The following is a 15,461-nucleotide window of genomic DNA, read 5'->3' on the forward strand; positions in this document are numbered from 1 at the left end:
GGAGGGGGAGGGGCTGGGGTGGGGGAAGGGAAGCCAACTTAGTTGTGTATAAGCGAACTGTATCTGTTTGGTTTCGCCCAAGGTCGTTGACAGATAAGTTTGTGTGCAAAGATAACAGACCTTCAAGGAAGTGGACAATTTGGTAGATAAAGGTAGATTGTGTCTTCGATATACTCCAATTTGTTATGTCGAAATGTAAGTATTTGTCTTCCCTAGAAATCTCCCAGAATGATTTCTATAATAAAGTTAATTTCATTTATATTCACCCGAATACGCTAGAGATGATTTATATCCACCCATGCATCTTTATAGCCAACAACTTTCTATTTTTCTTCGTTAACTCCGTGCAAGCTAATTGTTCTGATATTTGTATATAGGTAGCTGTCACGTTCAAACTTTTATTTCTCGTGCAAGTAAAACGATGTTTCATACAAAATTAAAATGATTATCAAGAGTTTTAAAACATTAAGTGTTTCAGTTATGTTCGATTGCATATCAAAGCTTCAGTCAAGAATGATTTCCAAGAGATACCAAAGCATACTTTTCAGTTACTACCTGCCTGTTTTTAAACACAGTATTGTGTTAATTTCTTTTGTCAATAAATTCGGAGGGAGTTAGTCTTTGGATTTATGGTGAACCAATCGCTTGCTTTCGAAAAACTACCTTTACCTGTTTAACTGACTTAATTTTTTAAATGGAAAAGTAAAATAAACGTTATGTCAATGGACTTATCATGGAATTCCTAAAATGATCTTACATGTCAACATTAGACTTTTAATCATTCTTGGATGGGTGAGTTGATAAACGTAACTGGTGATATTCACGTTATAGATGCAGTAAGCATTTTTTAAAGTTCTGGCTTAAACACTGTAATTTTTGTTGTTTACACAGAATACAGCTACTAGCGGAAACAAACAACTTGTAAAAATGTACATATTTTGTACAAGTATTAAAATGTCGATTGAAGGGTGACACCCCCTAAATTATCAATTATGAATAATGTCGTTCTTTACGCAATAGCTAAAGTCATCCATTCCTATTGCATGAGGTCAAGTCCCTTGCTGTTGCAGCAAGATCCCACATAACATTGGTTAGAAACATCGTCAAGTTATTTAAATGAAGGAAACTAGGCGGAACAAGCATAAATGCTACCAACTTTAAAATGTTTTCTCCATCTCATTCTTCATTTCTCTGTAAATAATCAACCACAGCTTACAGCAGAAGGCAGGAAATATGCATGCTCCGGTTTGCAATAAAGGAAACCCAGTTAATTCTTCCAATGATGTTGACGCTAATCAGCTGAAAATTTAAAAGCTGAGCTCGGTAGATTTTTGTTAGGTCAGGGTTAGAAGAACGAAAGCGGTTAGATTTAATTAAGATGCAAATCAGTCACGATCTAACTGAATGGCGGAACAAGCTCGAGGGGCTGAATGGCCTACTTCTGTTCCAGAACTAAATGGTAAGTAGTGTGGAGTAAATTTATAATTTTCATCAGGCAAAACTTCGCTTATAATAAGCGTTTGTCAGAATTTACTCAGCAAAGTAATAGAGGCAAAACTATTAGGGTTATTAAAAGTTAAGGCATAATTCTACCGCCATTCTGTTCTGTATGCAAAACAGTTTGGGAATTGCGTGGAATAGCCAGTACAGTTCGGGAATCTGATGCTCACCTGATTCTCAGTTGTACTAAAACCAAATGCTGTGAAAACTCATCCAAGGGAGCAACTTGCACCAGGTGCAGTATAACTCCGATCCAGTGCAAAGAAACATGGGAAGTTACAAAAGTGCTCAAGTTTGGACATCCTCAACACTTTGCAAATGTATTTTTTTCCAGCATTTTTAATCTTAGGACAAGTCAAATGCTCCCATCCTCACTCAGACAAAGCTTGCTTCTTCAAGGAATTCAAGCAACCTTTCTGTCCTTATGCTCCAAATATGTACCGTTCAGCCAAGACATGTTCCAAGTGTTCTTTACTAAGGTCTACTTCACAACGGAGCCCTCATTAATTGGGTCAAATCACACAGAAGAAAAACATAATTCCCAAATGTTTACAAATCTAAAATTTCCTGTCTTACTGGAGGTATTGAGCTTAAACATGTCTCAACCTTTAATTTACAAAAAACCCAAAATACTGCGGAAAATAAAAATCACAAATGAAAAAAAAAACTAGAAATACCCAGCAGCTCAAGCAGCATCTATGGAGATAAAGCGTTAACGTTTCAGAAAGATCATCAACGGAAAAGTTAATTTGTTTCTCTCGTCACAGATGCTGCCCGGCCTGACTGTCTCTAGCTTTCTCAGCTGTTATTTCAACCTTTAATAAGAATGATTTTTCTTTCGGGAGTAAGCTCTCCGCGAGCTGAACGTCACCTTTCTGTGGCCCGCTTTCTGTCAGATTATATCTGCAGAAATTTAGTTAATGCAGCAAGTGTATTGAATATTAGGAAACAGACCATTTTTAAGTTCAGTTAATTCGTTCTATAACCCATAGTTATTGAATCATGTTACTGGTGGCATTGTTTCCTGGAAATTGTAAATTGTGTCTGTATTGGAAGTGTGAAGCAGTTTAATGATTCAGAGCGAAAACTTAATTGGGTCCAAACAGAGTGGGTTCCTTAGAGGAGGAAGTCTCCGCTTGTCAAGTTGGACCCTGATATGTGTGACGACACTTAGTCTTCAATCGTGCCAGTTTAAAACTCTCACGCGTATGCCCTTCATTTATTGAGACCATTTATTAAAAGTACAGATGGTAGGATGTGAATAGGAATTTAGGTTGCAGAAATGCTGCCAGTTTCACGTGAATATAAAGTAGTGTAGGGTGTGCATGGGGGCGACACGTCTGCGCACTAAAACCAAGCGTGAGATCATCCTCCTCCCCCACTTTAACTTCACTCCAGTCAAGAGTGTAACTTCAGCCAGTGCAAAGATGCATTTCAAAAATACCCGTGCTGTCGGATGGACCTCTTGAGACCTTTTAATGGGATGCTTTAATTAGGAAGGAAGTAGACACTTTTCTAGCCTACCATTAGAAAAATAGCTGCTGGGAGATTAGATCTCGGCTCCATTGTCAGTGCAGTTGGACTGGGGTCAATGTGAACCATATTAATATAAAAGCAAAATACTGCAGATGCTGGAAATCTGAAATAAAACAAGAAATGCTGGAAATACTCAGCAGGTTTGGCAGCATCTGTGGAGAGAGAAGCAGAGTTAACGTTTCAGGTCAGTGATCTTTCATCAGAACACGTGTTCCCTGCAACCAGTGGATGCTGGCTGCAATGTAAAAATATTTATATAGCACCCCAAAGAGCTTTACAGCCAATGAAGTACTTTTGAAGTGTAGTTCCACAACAAGGGACCCAGAAACAGCAATGAGATAAAGGCCAGACGAACGATTTCAGCGATTTTGGTTGAGGGATAAATATTTCCAAGGACACTTGGGGAGAATTCATGGGTAACCATTATTTTTAGAAACACGTCATGTCTAAGGAACTTCGCATGTTATATTTTTTTAAAATCCTTCGAACAGCATTACCTGAACCTGCTAGGTGCCTTTTGAAAGAATAATCACAAATCACGAGTATATATTTTCATGCTAAAATTAAATAAAATCAAAAAAGTGAGAAAAATGCACACTACAAGGATCAATATTTGGGCAGGGGGAGATTACATTGGTACCCAACCCTAACATCCTCCAACGTTTCATTTTGCCTCAGTATAAGATGTTAAAAGACAAAGCTTAGTTTAATAAATTTTCCTTTATTCATTGGTGTCATCTTCTTCCCAGAATGTTGACTGCCATGGATCTCCACCTTTGTCTGTCCTGTGCTGCCCTTACACATTCCGCATCGGCCAACCGCATCCAGTCCATTATATCTGTATCCATTTTCTTCTCTGCTTCCCTATTTTATGTTTTCCATCGATCGTTCCTTCCTATAATTGTCTCTACCTTCTGCTCTAATGATGTGACATTGTATCTTTTTCTCCTTGATGTTATGCACTAACCTCCTCTTTTCTCCAGCCATTTCCACCACTTCCTCATTGGTCTTTCTGTCTGTGTAAGTTAAGTAGAACATCCTCTGATATGTCCACATCTCAAATGCATTCAACTTATCAATAGTCTCTTTACTTGTTGTCCATGTCTTCGAGGCATATAACAAAGATGACAAAATGTAACACCTCAGCATTCTATTCCTAAGATTCAGGGTTAGTTTCTTTGATGTTAACAAGTACTTCCTTCTGACAAAGAGGGTCTTGGCGATCTCAGTTCTCCTTTTATTCTTTCTTTAAATTCACAGCCCAGTTTGGTACAACCTATAACTATAATTCATTTGGGAATTATGATTGAGTGGGGTCCACTAAAATGATACAAAAACACTTGGAACAAAGGATTTGAAACAAATTGTGAAATTTACATTTACAGTACAACATAAGCACCTGGCTGATGTGCTGAATAACTCGAATAATGGTAGAGCTACTCATTAACTTGGATATTTGGTTTAAGGTTATATTTCCCTGGCATTGGCTATATTTATTTTGCTAATAACTTTTCAGAATGTTATTCAACAATATTAAAATACTGTATCACTGTAAGGACTGGTGTGAGGGCACCAGAGCTGAGTTGCACTTTAGAATTATCTGTCGAAAAGAGCACATTTGAAACAATATAGAATGCAATTTTCGATGGTTATTCTCCAATAATTTAATAATGATGCTGTTGTCCCTTGATTGGTAGAGATGTGTGATAATTATCTTAATTAAATGATTTTGAAACTTAAAACATTTTACATTCATGGTAGAAAGCTTCATCCAACTGTTCCCAGTTTTTCTCATTGCCACTGCACATATTTCAGAACATCAATTGAAATACATAGGGAGAGGGTGCAAGAAAGTCTTATATTAGAAACTACATGATCAAATGCAGTCTTCAGGTGAAGCAGGGTTGGCGGTGGTGGTGGGCAGTGGGCGGGGGGGGGGGGCGGGGGGGTGGTGAGGGGTGGTTGGTGGAGATGTAGGTAATCGGATTGGGATGTGCAGATATAATTCAGTCCCCATTTTAAAGCCAGTGCTTCCAATGGGGGATCAGGGTAACAAAGGTAGATCCTATCATACGTATGGAGATAGGATGTAGAATGGTAAAAGTAAGATGAAAAAAAATTGTAAGTTAGCGTGGCTAAAACACACCAATTCCTTTTTACCACCTGAACCATTTTGCTGCCATTTTATCCAACACCTCTGTGAAGTGCCTTTATTCCATATTGATGGCCATACCCTCAGCTGTCTAGTCCCTCAGCTCTGGAAATCCCTCCCTAAACCTCTCTCCCCCTCCATCTCTCTCTCTCTCTCCACCTCCTTCTCCTCCTTTAAAATGTTCTTTAATTTCTACTTCCATGGCCAAGTTTTTGGTCACCTGTTTGATATCTCTTTATGGGGCTCAGTGTCAAACTCTGTCTGATAATGGTCCTGTGTTGCACATTGGTTCATTGATACCATGTTTAGTATTGTATAAATTTAAGTTGTTATCGTATGTTAAAGGCACTGTAAATGCAAGTTATTGCTGAGATTTTTTGTGTTAAATTTCTTGGTTACAAAAATACAGTTCATCACTTATATTTAGAGATGGTTTTGTAATTATTAATGAACATCAGTCAGACTAGCAACAATACCTGAAACTTTTATAAAGCTGCTGAAGAAGACGTGAGGTAGATGATCATGTAAAACGACCACAAAATAATACAGAATGACCATTTCTGGGTCCTTGTTAGAATCTTATTTTAAAACATAATTTGAGAATCCAAGCTAAGTGGTTAAAAGACAGTGAGAAGAAAAAAAAAATCTTCACGCAAAAGGTTGTGACAATGTGCAATGCATTCTATCCTGTAACACTATAGATGTAGAATCTATTAATGTGCTTAAAATTGAGTTAGATGCTTACTTTAGATTGAAGGGATATAAAGAATTGGAGGGTTGGAATTAAAAAGATGCCAAGGAAGCATTGCTTCAATGAGCCAAATGGTTTACTCCTGTTCTATCCAAAACCAACACAATATTCTCACTATTACCTGGGTTCAACTGAAACTAGTATGAAAATTCAATTTGTAAGGTGACAGCATGTACTTGGCAGAGCTCAGGGTAGCAATAATATACTTTGAGATGATGCATGTAATCTTGATTTTTAATAACAAATGGTATACCTTTCATGTAGTAGCAAGTTAACTGTTCAAAGGTTCAGTCAGTTTTAGATGATGCAGTGATCTGACTTTCATCAAGACATTTTTTTAAATAGTTTTTCTGTTTGGCAACCATTTTTATTCCTCGTCATCTTCTCAAAAGCTTCTATAATTCTGGTGAATGATATTCAACCTTAAATATCTTAATCTTTTTCAAATTCATTTCAGGTAATTTGACCAATCATAGCAAATAAATTCACTGTTACCAATCAAATTATAATTTATCTAGAAGAAAGTCTGCAAAATTTAAGATGCCAAATAAGCTACTATATTAGTTAGTGATTATTTTTATTTCAAGAGGAGAGTAGGATTAGTTTAGGATTGTACCAGGACAGAATCAGCACAAACACAATGGGCTAAATGGCCTCAGCATATGTTGTAATCTTTTACAGTTCTATGATTTTACTACACCTGGTTATGAGCTTCAAGGCCAGGGAGAAAATCCTCTTTCATTTGTCTTGAATTGAACGAGGCAATTGCATCAATAACTTTACCTATCACATCAGCATTTATCTATATAGACTTTAATGCTGTTGGTTACATGACCAGGGAGAATAAATCCCCATCTTTCACTGAGGCGCGCGCGCGCACACACACACACACCCTTGAAAATAATCCCATCGTATCCATTTTATCTAAATATTCACTGCTACAATTTTTAGGCAAACACAGATAAAACAAAGCCTTTTATTTATTTGGCTTGTTCCTCATCTTCATTCAGCAATATCTACACTACGCCACCAAAATTAATTTGGGAGAATTAGTGTAATGTACCCTAAAATTTGACTTTTAGTTCCTACGATTCATTTGGGTTGTTTTTACAATGCCTAATCATTAAAAGTAATTTATGACAAAAGGTAATGCAATTTCCCAACTGCAGTCTTCGAGAAACTTAATTTTTTCTTAGACAATATTGGGATAAAGTGCTTGATTAGAGTTCCTACTTTGTGTTTTGAGTAGCTTGTGCATCACATTTCATAGGAAGATATGAACATACATACGAACATACAAATTAGGAGCAGGAATAGGCCACTTGGCCTCTCGAGCCTGCTCCGCCTTTCAATAAGTTCATGGCTGAACTGATTTCTCTACATTACCACCTACCCCTGATAATCTTTCACCCCTTGCTTATCAAGAATCTATCTACCTCTGCCTTAAACATATTCAAATACTCTGCTCCACTGTCTTTTGAGGAAGAGAATTCCAAAGTCTCACGACCCTCTGAGAGAAAACATTTCTCCTCATCTCTGTCTTAAATGGGCGACCCCTTATTTTTAAACAGTGACACCTAGTTCTAGATTGTCCCACAAGAGGAAATAACCTTTCCACATCCACCCTCAGGATCTTATATATTTCAATCAAGTCACCTCTTACGCTTCTAAATTCCAATGGATACAAGCCTAGCCTGTCCAATCTTTTCTCATAAGACAGCCCGCCCATTCCAGATAGCAGTCTAGTAAACCTTCTTTGAACTGCTTCTAAAGCATTTATATTCTTCCTTAAATAAGGAGACCAGTACTGTATACAGTACTCCAGATGTGGTCTCGCCAATGCCCTGTATAGCTGAAGCATAACCTCCCTACTTTTGCATTCAATTCCCATCGCGATAAATTATAACATTCTATTAGCTTTCCTAATTATGTGTTGTACCTGCATACTAACCTTTTGCGATTCATGCCCGAGGACACCCAGATCCCTCTGCATCTCAGAGCTCTGCAATCTCTCACCATTTAGATAATATGCTTCTTTGTTATTCTTCCTGCCAAAATGGACAACTTCGCATTTTCCCACATTATATTCCATCTGCCAGATTTTTGTCCACTCACTTAACCTATCTATATCCCTTTGTAGCCTCCTTATGTCTTCTTCACAACCTACATTCCTGCCTATCTTTGTGTCATCAGAAAATTTAGCAATCATACCTTCGGTCCCTTCATCTAAGTCATTTATATATGTTGTAAAAAGTTGAGGCCCCAACACTGATCTCTGTGGCACACCACTCGTTACATCTTGCCAGCCTTTATTTATGCCTACTCTCTGTTTCCTGTTAGCTAGCCAATCTTCTATCCATGCCAATATGTTACCCCCTACACCATGAGCTTTTATTTTTTGCAATAACCTTTTATGTGGCACCTTATCAAATGCCTTCTGGAAATCTAAGTACAATACATCCACCGGATCCCCTTCATCCACAGCACATGTAACTCTCTCAAAGAACTCCAATAAATTGGTTAAACATGATCTCCCTTCACCAAAACCATGTTTACTCTACCTGATTACCTTGAATTTTTCTAAATACCCTGCTATAACGTCTATAATAATAGCTTCTAACATTTTCCCTAAGACAGATGTTAAACTGACTGGCCTGTAGTTTCCTGCTACAACAAAAACAAGAAATGCTGGAATCACTCAGCAGGTCTGGCAGCATCTGTGGAAAGAGGGTGTAGTTTCCTGCTTTCTGTCTTCCTCCCTTTTTGAATAAAGGAGCACATTCGCTATTTTCCAGTCTAGCGGAACCTTCCCGAATTTAGGTAATTTTGGAAAATTAAAACTAAAGCATTAACTATCTCACTAGCCACTACTTTTAACACCCTAGGATGAAGTCCATAAGGACCCAGGGACTTGTCAGCCCACAGCTCCAACAATTTGTTCAGTATCACTTCCCTGGTGATTGTAATTTTCTTGAGTTCCTCCCTCCCTTCCATTTCCTGACTTACAGCTAATTCTGGGATGTTACTTGTATCCTCTGTAGTGAAGACCGATGCAAAATACCTGTTCAATTCATCTGCCATCTCCTTATTATCCCTTATTAATTCCCCCGACTCACTTTCTATAGGACCAATGTTCACTTTGTTAACTCTTTTCTTTTTAAAATATCTATAGAAACTCTTACTATCTGTCTTTATATTTCTAGCTAGCTACTCTATTTTTACCTTCCTTATCAATCTTTTAGTCTTTGCTGTTTTTTATATTCTGTCCAATCTTCTGACCTGCCACCTATCTTTGTGCAATTATATGCTTTTTCTTTAAGTTTGATACTATCTTTAATGTTTTAATTAACCATGGAAGGCGAGACCTGCATTTGGAATTTTTCTTTCTCATTGGAATGTATCTATTCTGTATATTCTGAAAAGTCCCCTTAACTGTCTGCCACTGCATCTCTATTGACGTATCCCTTAACCTAATTTGCCAGTTCACTTCAACGAGCTCTGCTTTCATGCCCTCATAATTGCCTTTATTTAAGATTAAAATACTGGTCTTGGACCCACTCTTTTCTCCCTCAACCTGGATGTAAAATTCAATCATATAATGATCGCTGCTACCTAGGGGCACCTTAACTATGAGGTCATTAATTAATCCTATCTCATTGCACAATACCAGGTTCAGTATAGCCTGCCCTCTGGTTGGCTCCAGAATGTACTGTTTCAAGAAATTACCCCAAAAACATTCATCTAAGCTACCACTGCCCATCTGATTTTTCCAGTCTATATGTAGGTTAAAATCCCCCATGATTATTGATTAGATTAGATTAGAGATACAGCACTGAAACAGGCCCTTCGGCCCACCGAGTCTGTGCCGAACATCAACCACCCATTTTTATACTAATGCTACACTAATCCCATATTCCTACCAAACATCCCCACCTGTCCCTACATTCCCTACCACCTACCTATACTAGTGACAATTTATACTGGCCAATTTACCTATCAACCTGCAAGTCTTTTGGCTTGTGGGAGGAAACCGGAGCACCCGGAGAAAACCCACGCAGACACAGGGAGAACTTGCAAACTCCACACAGGCAGTACCCGGAATCGAACCCGGGTCCCTGGAGCTGTGAGGCTGCAGTGCTAACCACTGCGCCACTGTGCCGCCCCTTCCCTTGCTGTACCTTTCTGACAAGCTTGCCATTATTTCTTCCTTTATACCCCGTCCAACAGTGTGGTTAATGTTAGGTGGCCTGTACACCACTCCCACAAGTGACTTCTTGCCTTTATGATTTCTCATCTCTACCCAAACTGCTTCTACACCCTGGTCTCCTGAACTTAGGTCATCCCTTTCTATTGCGCTGATACCATCATTAATTAACAGAGCTACCCCTCCACCTTTTCCTAGCTTCCTGTCCTTCCTAAATGCCATGTACCCTTTAATATTCAGGTCCCAATCTATGTCATTCTGCAGCCATGTCTCTGTAATGGCTATCAGATCGTACTTATTTATTTCTATCTGTGTTCTCAGTTCATCTGTTTTGTTTCAAATGCTACGTGTATTCAGATACACAGCCTTTAGCTTTGTCCTTTTATTATTTTTGTAACCTCTAGCCTTATCTGTTGATTTACTCTTAGATTTGTATGCTCTCTCCCTTCCTGTCATAATCCGTTTATCATTTCCCATATTAATACCTTTCTCTCTTGCCTTGTCTCTACTCCTTGTTTTACCATATCTTCCAAAATTTGATCCCTTGCCCCCACTATTCAGTTTAAAACCCTCTCTACTTCCCTAGTTATGTGGCTCACTGGAACACTGGCCCCAGCAGGGTTCAGGTGCAGACCATCCCAACGGTACAGCCACCACTTTCCCCAGTACTGGTGCCAGTGCCCTACGAACCGGAACCCACTTCTACCACACCAGTCTTTGAGCTACGCATTAGTTTCTCTAATCTTATTTGCCCTATGCCAATTTGCACATGGCTCAGGTAATAATCCAGAGATTATTACCTTTGAGGTTCTGTTTCTTAATTTAGGGCCTAATTCCTCATACTGACTATGCAGAACCTCTTTCCTTGTCCTGCCTATGTCGTTGGTACCTACATAGACCACAACAACTGGATCTTCCCCCTCCCACTGTGAGTTCCTCTCCAGCCATGAGTAGAAGTCCTGAACCCTGGCACCGGGCAGGCATCACAGCCTTCTGGACTCTCGCTCTTTGCTGCAGAGAACAGTGTCAATCCCCTGAACTATACTGTCCCTTACTACCACTACTTTCCTTTTTTCGCCCTCCACTTGAATGGCTTCCTGTACCATAGTGCCATGGTCAGGTTGCTAATCCACCCTGCAGCCCCCACCCTCATTCAAACAAGCTGAAAGAACCTCAAACCTGTTGGACAACTGAAAAGGCTGAGGCTCCTGCACTCCTGCCCTCTGGGTCCCCTTACCTGCCTCAGCTGCAGCCACACTCCCCTGTCCCTGACCACCGACCAAACCAGAAGACCCTATCCTTAGGGGTGTGACCGCCTCCTGGTACAAAGTGTCCAGGTAACTTACCCCCTCCCTGATGTGTCGCAATGTCTGCAGCTCGGACTCCAGTTCAATGACACTGAGCAGAAGCTCTTTGAGCCACAAACACTTACTGCAGACGTGTTTGCCCTGGATCACACTGGCATCCAGGAGCTCCCACATGCTGCAGCCGTGGCACATCACCTGTCCTGCCATCCTTAATGTGTTTCAATTAACTACTTAATTATTTTATTCAATTATAAACCTTGCAGAAGGCATTACTATGGATACCTGCCACCCATGGGAGCCGTATAACCAAGTGACCCAGTAATACTTTCCAGACAAGCATTATTTAATTTTTAACTTCTACAATATCTGTAGGGAGTAGTTGAAGAGACTTATAATTGACATTCTTAGGAAATTAAGACAGAGTATTCAGTTTTAAATGCTTTCAATGTTTACAAATGTTGACAGTAAGGACAGTTTACTGTTAAAAAGTAGGAAAGAGTTACTTTGTCATGGGGCAGATAGTTGCTCTTTTCAATTGAAAGATAATTATTCTTACAAAATAAAAATAGAAGACAGTTTAAATGCACAACAGATTGAGGCTGGAGGTCAATTGAAAATTCCAAAACTGAGATTGATGGATTTTTATTAGGCAAGGGTATTAACGGGTTACGGAACAAGGATGGGTAGATGGAGTTAAGCTACAGATCAGTCATGATCTAATTGAATGGTGGAGCAGGCTAAAGGGAGTACTCTGTTCCTATGTTGGTAACCATCTGAAGGAGAAAGATAGGTTAACATTTCATGTGCAACAATGGGTATGTTCTCTTTTCCACTATTCAAGTTTTTAAAATTCCAATATCATTGTTGCATTCTGTAACAAATGAATATATTCCTCAATGGGTTGATTGGCAATAATTTCAAAGCATCAATTTTGTTCTTTGTTAATTAGTTTGGGAGCAGGCTGAATCCAGGGTAGTTCACTTATGCACCTTCGTTTACATTACTTAAAAGTTATTGATATCTATTTGATTCACTTTGTCTACAAAATGTCCCTACCAGCAGATAATTTTACACTGTTGTATTACTATATGGACAAAAGGTTTCACTTGAAACTATCTGTCTAATCTTTTGTTGAAACAGTTTGAATGTCAAGCATAATTGTTGCTGGTTGGTTTCGTGCAGTTTGTCTCTATACCAAGAATGTGTTATTTGGCATGCACAACTAAAAGTATCTGATTGAAATATTAACAGGAAAACATATTACTCCCCATTGATAAACATCCCATTAGACCCTGCAGACTAATCACAAAGAGAAATCTATCATTCAACAGTAATATTTACCAGATGGACTGCAGTGGTTCAAGAAGGCAGCTCACCACCACATTCTCAAGGGCAATTAGAGATGGGCAACAAATGCTGGCCTGGCCAGCGACGCCCACATCCCATGAAACGAAAAAAAAAGAGTAAATGAGGATTCTGTCACTTCTTCCAAGGATTGGGGGAGGGTAACATTTCTTTTTCCAGATAAAGTTTGATGAAAAGTGAACAAACCTATCATCCTGTGGCAAGTTAGCTAGATCTGAACTCTGTACCATAAGCACAGAAAATGAGTATGTCACTCTTACAATGCTGAATTTCATCTTTACTTTTAATTAGCAATAATATAACAAAACACATCAAAGGTGAAACCAATACAGTACATTTAAACTATGGAAAATGGGGGGAATTCATAGTTAGAGATGAAATTTACTGTCCATAATACATCCAAATAAAATGGCTGCAAAATTCAATGCAAAGTTTTTAAATGATCATCTCCTAAAACTACTATTTGCCTGTTTGAATGCTAAGTGCTCCCTTGAGGAGAATTTGGAGATTATTGTCATTAAATAAAAAAAACGTGCTTTATCTATCTGGTGAGCTGGTTACTAGGGAGCAGTGTAAAATGTATTAAATACACATTGGAGGCAGCAATAAATTTTACTATTTCCCCCAAGACAGGTGGTTAGGTTTGCTATAGCAGATCTTTTGTTGCATTAACTTTTCTTTACAGAAGGTCATATGACAAACTGCATTTGTGTTTCTCTCAATAAAAAATACCGCACTTCAAGTGTTGGTTGTGATTTTTTCTCGGCTCATTTCCCTGAAATAGCATCTGTGTTATATAATTATAACATTGTCATATTCATTTTAAAAGGATAGCAAATAATATGGCACTTACAACCTTTTATTCTAACCTTATTATCCATATTGCAAGCTAGTGACTTGAGGAAAGCTAAACATGGCAGGAATGTTAATGTATGTGTCAGAACGTCACGGAGCATCTGGAGAAAAGACTTTTCACCTCATCACACGAGATGAAGAAGTCTGTTCAGCTCACTTGATCTCACCGCTCCAGAATACACCAGCTACTTGTATTTGCCTTAAAGAAATTTGCCTTTAACATAGTAAAATGTCTCAAGGTGCTTCACGGGAGTGTAATCACAAAAGATTGACACTGAGCGAAAGCAGGTGATATTAGGGCATCTTACCAAAAGCTTGATTAAAGAGGTAGGTTTTAAGGACAGTCTTAAAGCAGAAGAGAAAGACGTTTAGAGAGGAAATTCCAAAGCTTGGGCCCTAGACAGCTGAAGACACGGCCACCAATGGTGAAGTGAAGGAAGTGGGAGATGCACAAGAATACCAATCATCTTCCCATCACACGTCAACATCCAACTGTTCCCTAAATGAGTTCAATGCTCTGTAACCACCCTTCCTAACAACCCTTGTCAGCTGTTGATCACCCTTTGGGGAAAAAAACTTCCTGAGGTCTGTCCTCAATTTGGCCTTCTGTACAGACATGGTATCACATTACTGGTACAATCCCTGTTTCAGTTATCAATAATAATAGATATTTTTTCAAGTTTTCAACAAGGTTGCCATATGTGCCATCTAGAACTGGTTTGTGCTTTTACATAACGTAGTTGTCCTAGATGGACATGTAACCTTTAAATTTTCACACTTCAGAATTGCCACCTTGCTATTCAATATCTTATTTAGTGTTATAGAGTTCTTCCCCCATTGAAGCGTCATTTAGATGTGCAAATAATGATAGTTTTCATTGTACAGTGCCATTGTTTTAACTTAGAAACCTCATTTGCTGGAGAAATTCTTTACAAATATTTCCTGATGTTTTCTTCTCTGTACTAGGTAACAATACAGCATTTGTGCCTTGTGGCATAAGCATGATAAAAAACAGTTGGAAGATAACAGGTTTGTTGTCAGTCCTATGTGCTTTACTGTTATTTTATTTTTAAAATGACCTAGCCTTGATAATAGGTAGTGTACAAATTTCAAGCTTCTCTATGACAAAACGATTTAGAATCATAATCATTTCTGATGTTTTGAAATGGAATTCTGATATGAATTTTTTATATATATAGTAAGGACAGGAGAATTCCATTAACTTAGAAAGAGCCGATCTCAATACTGATGACTTCATTCATTACAGAAATGATTTAGACTTTGCTTGCTTCACTTTGTATTTCAGGTTATCTTCTAGGTCATCCCGTCAATTGGAAGCAATGCAAAACTGAGCTTTAAATATAGAGATATCAAAGTTACAACATGCTTTAAAATATACAATGTATGCAAAAATAGCTAAAAAGATTGTTCTGTGTACAAACCATTTTGTAAATAAAGAAAACTGACTTTTACAGTATGTTTTGAAAGTGATTGTTTTTTGTTAAAAATATTTTTAAAGGAATTTATGGTTAAGCTGAACAAATGTGGGACCAAGTTTTTTTTTAAAAAGGAAGCCATCAAGAGGATTCTGAGAGAACCAGATTAGCAACAGTGTTGCTGGTTGTCACATGGCTCAAGTTGGAGATGGAGCAGAAACCCTGGTAACAGGGGCAGAGAAGTGACAAGCAGTCCTTTGATTGGACATGCCCAGTAGTAACAGAGAGCACCTGGAAGGGCAGAAAACCTGACAAGTTTTCTGGTTGTGTGTCAGAGTGTGTGTATTTTACCTTT

Source organism: Heterodontus francisci, chromosome 14 (genome assembly GCF_036365525.1).
Source record: "Heterodontus francisci isolate sHetFra1 chromosome 14, sHetFra1.hap1, whole genome shotgun sequence".
NCBI lineage: Eukaryota > Metazoa > Chordata > Chondrichthyes > Heterodontiformes > Heterodontidae > Heterodontus > Heterodontus francisci.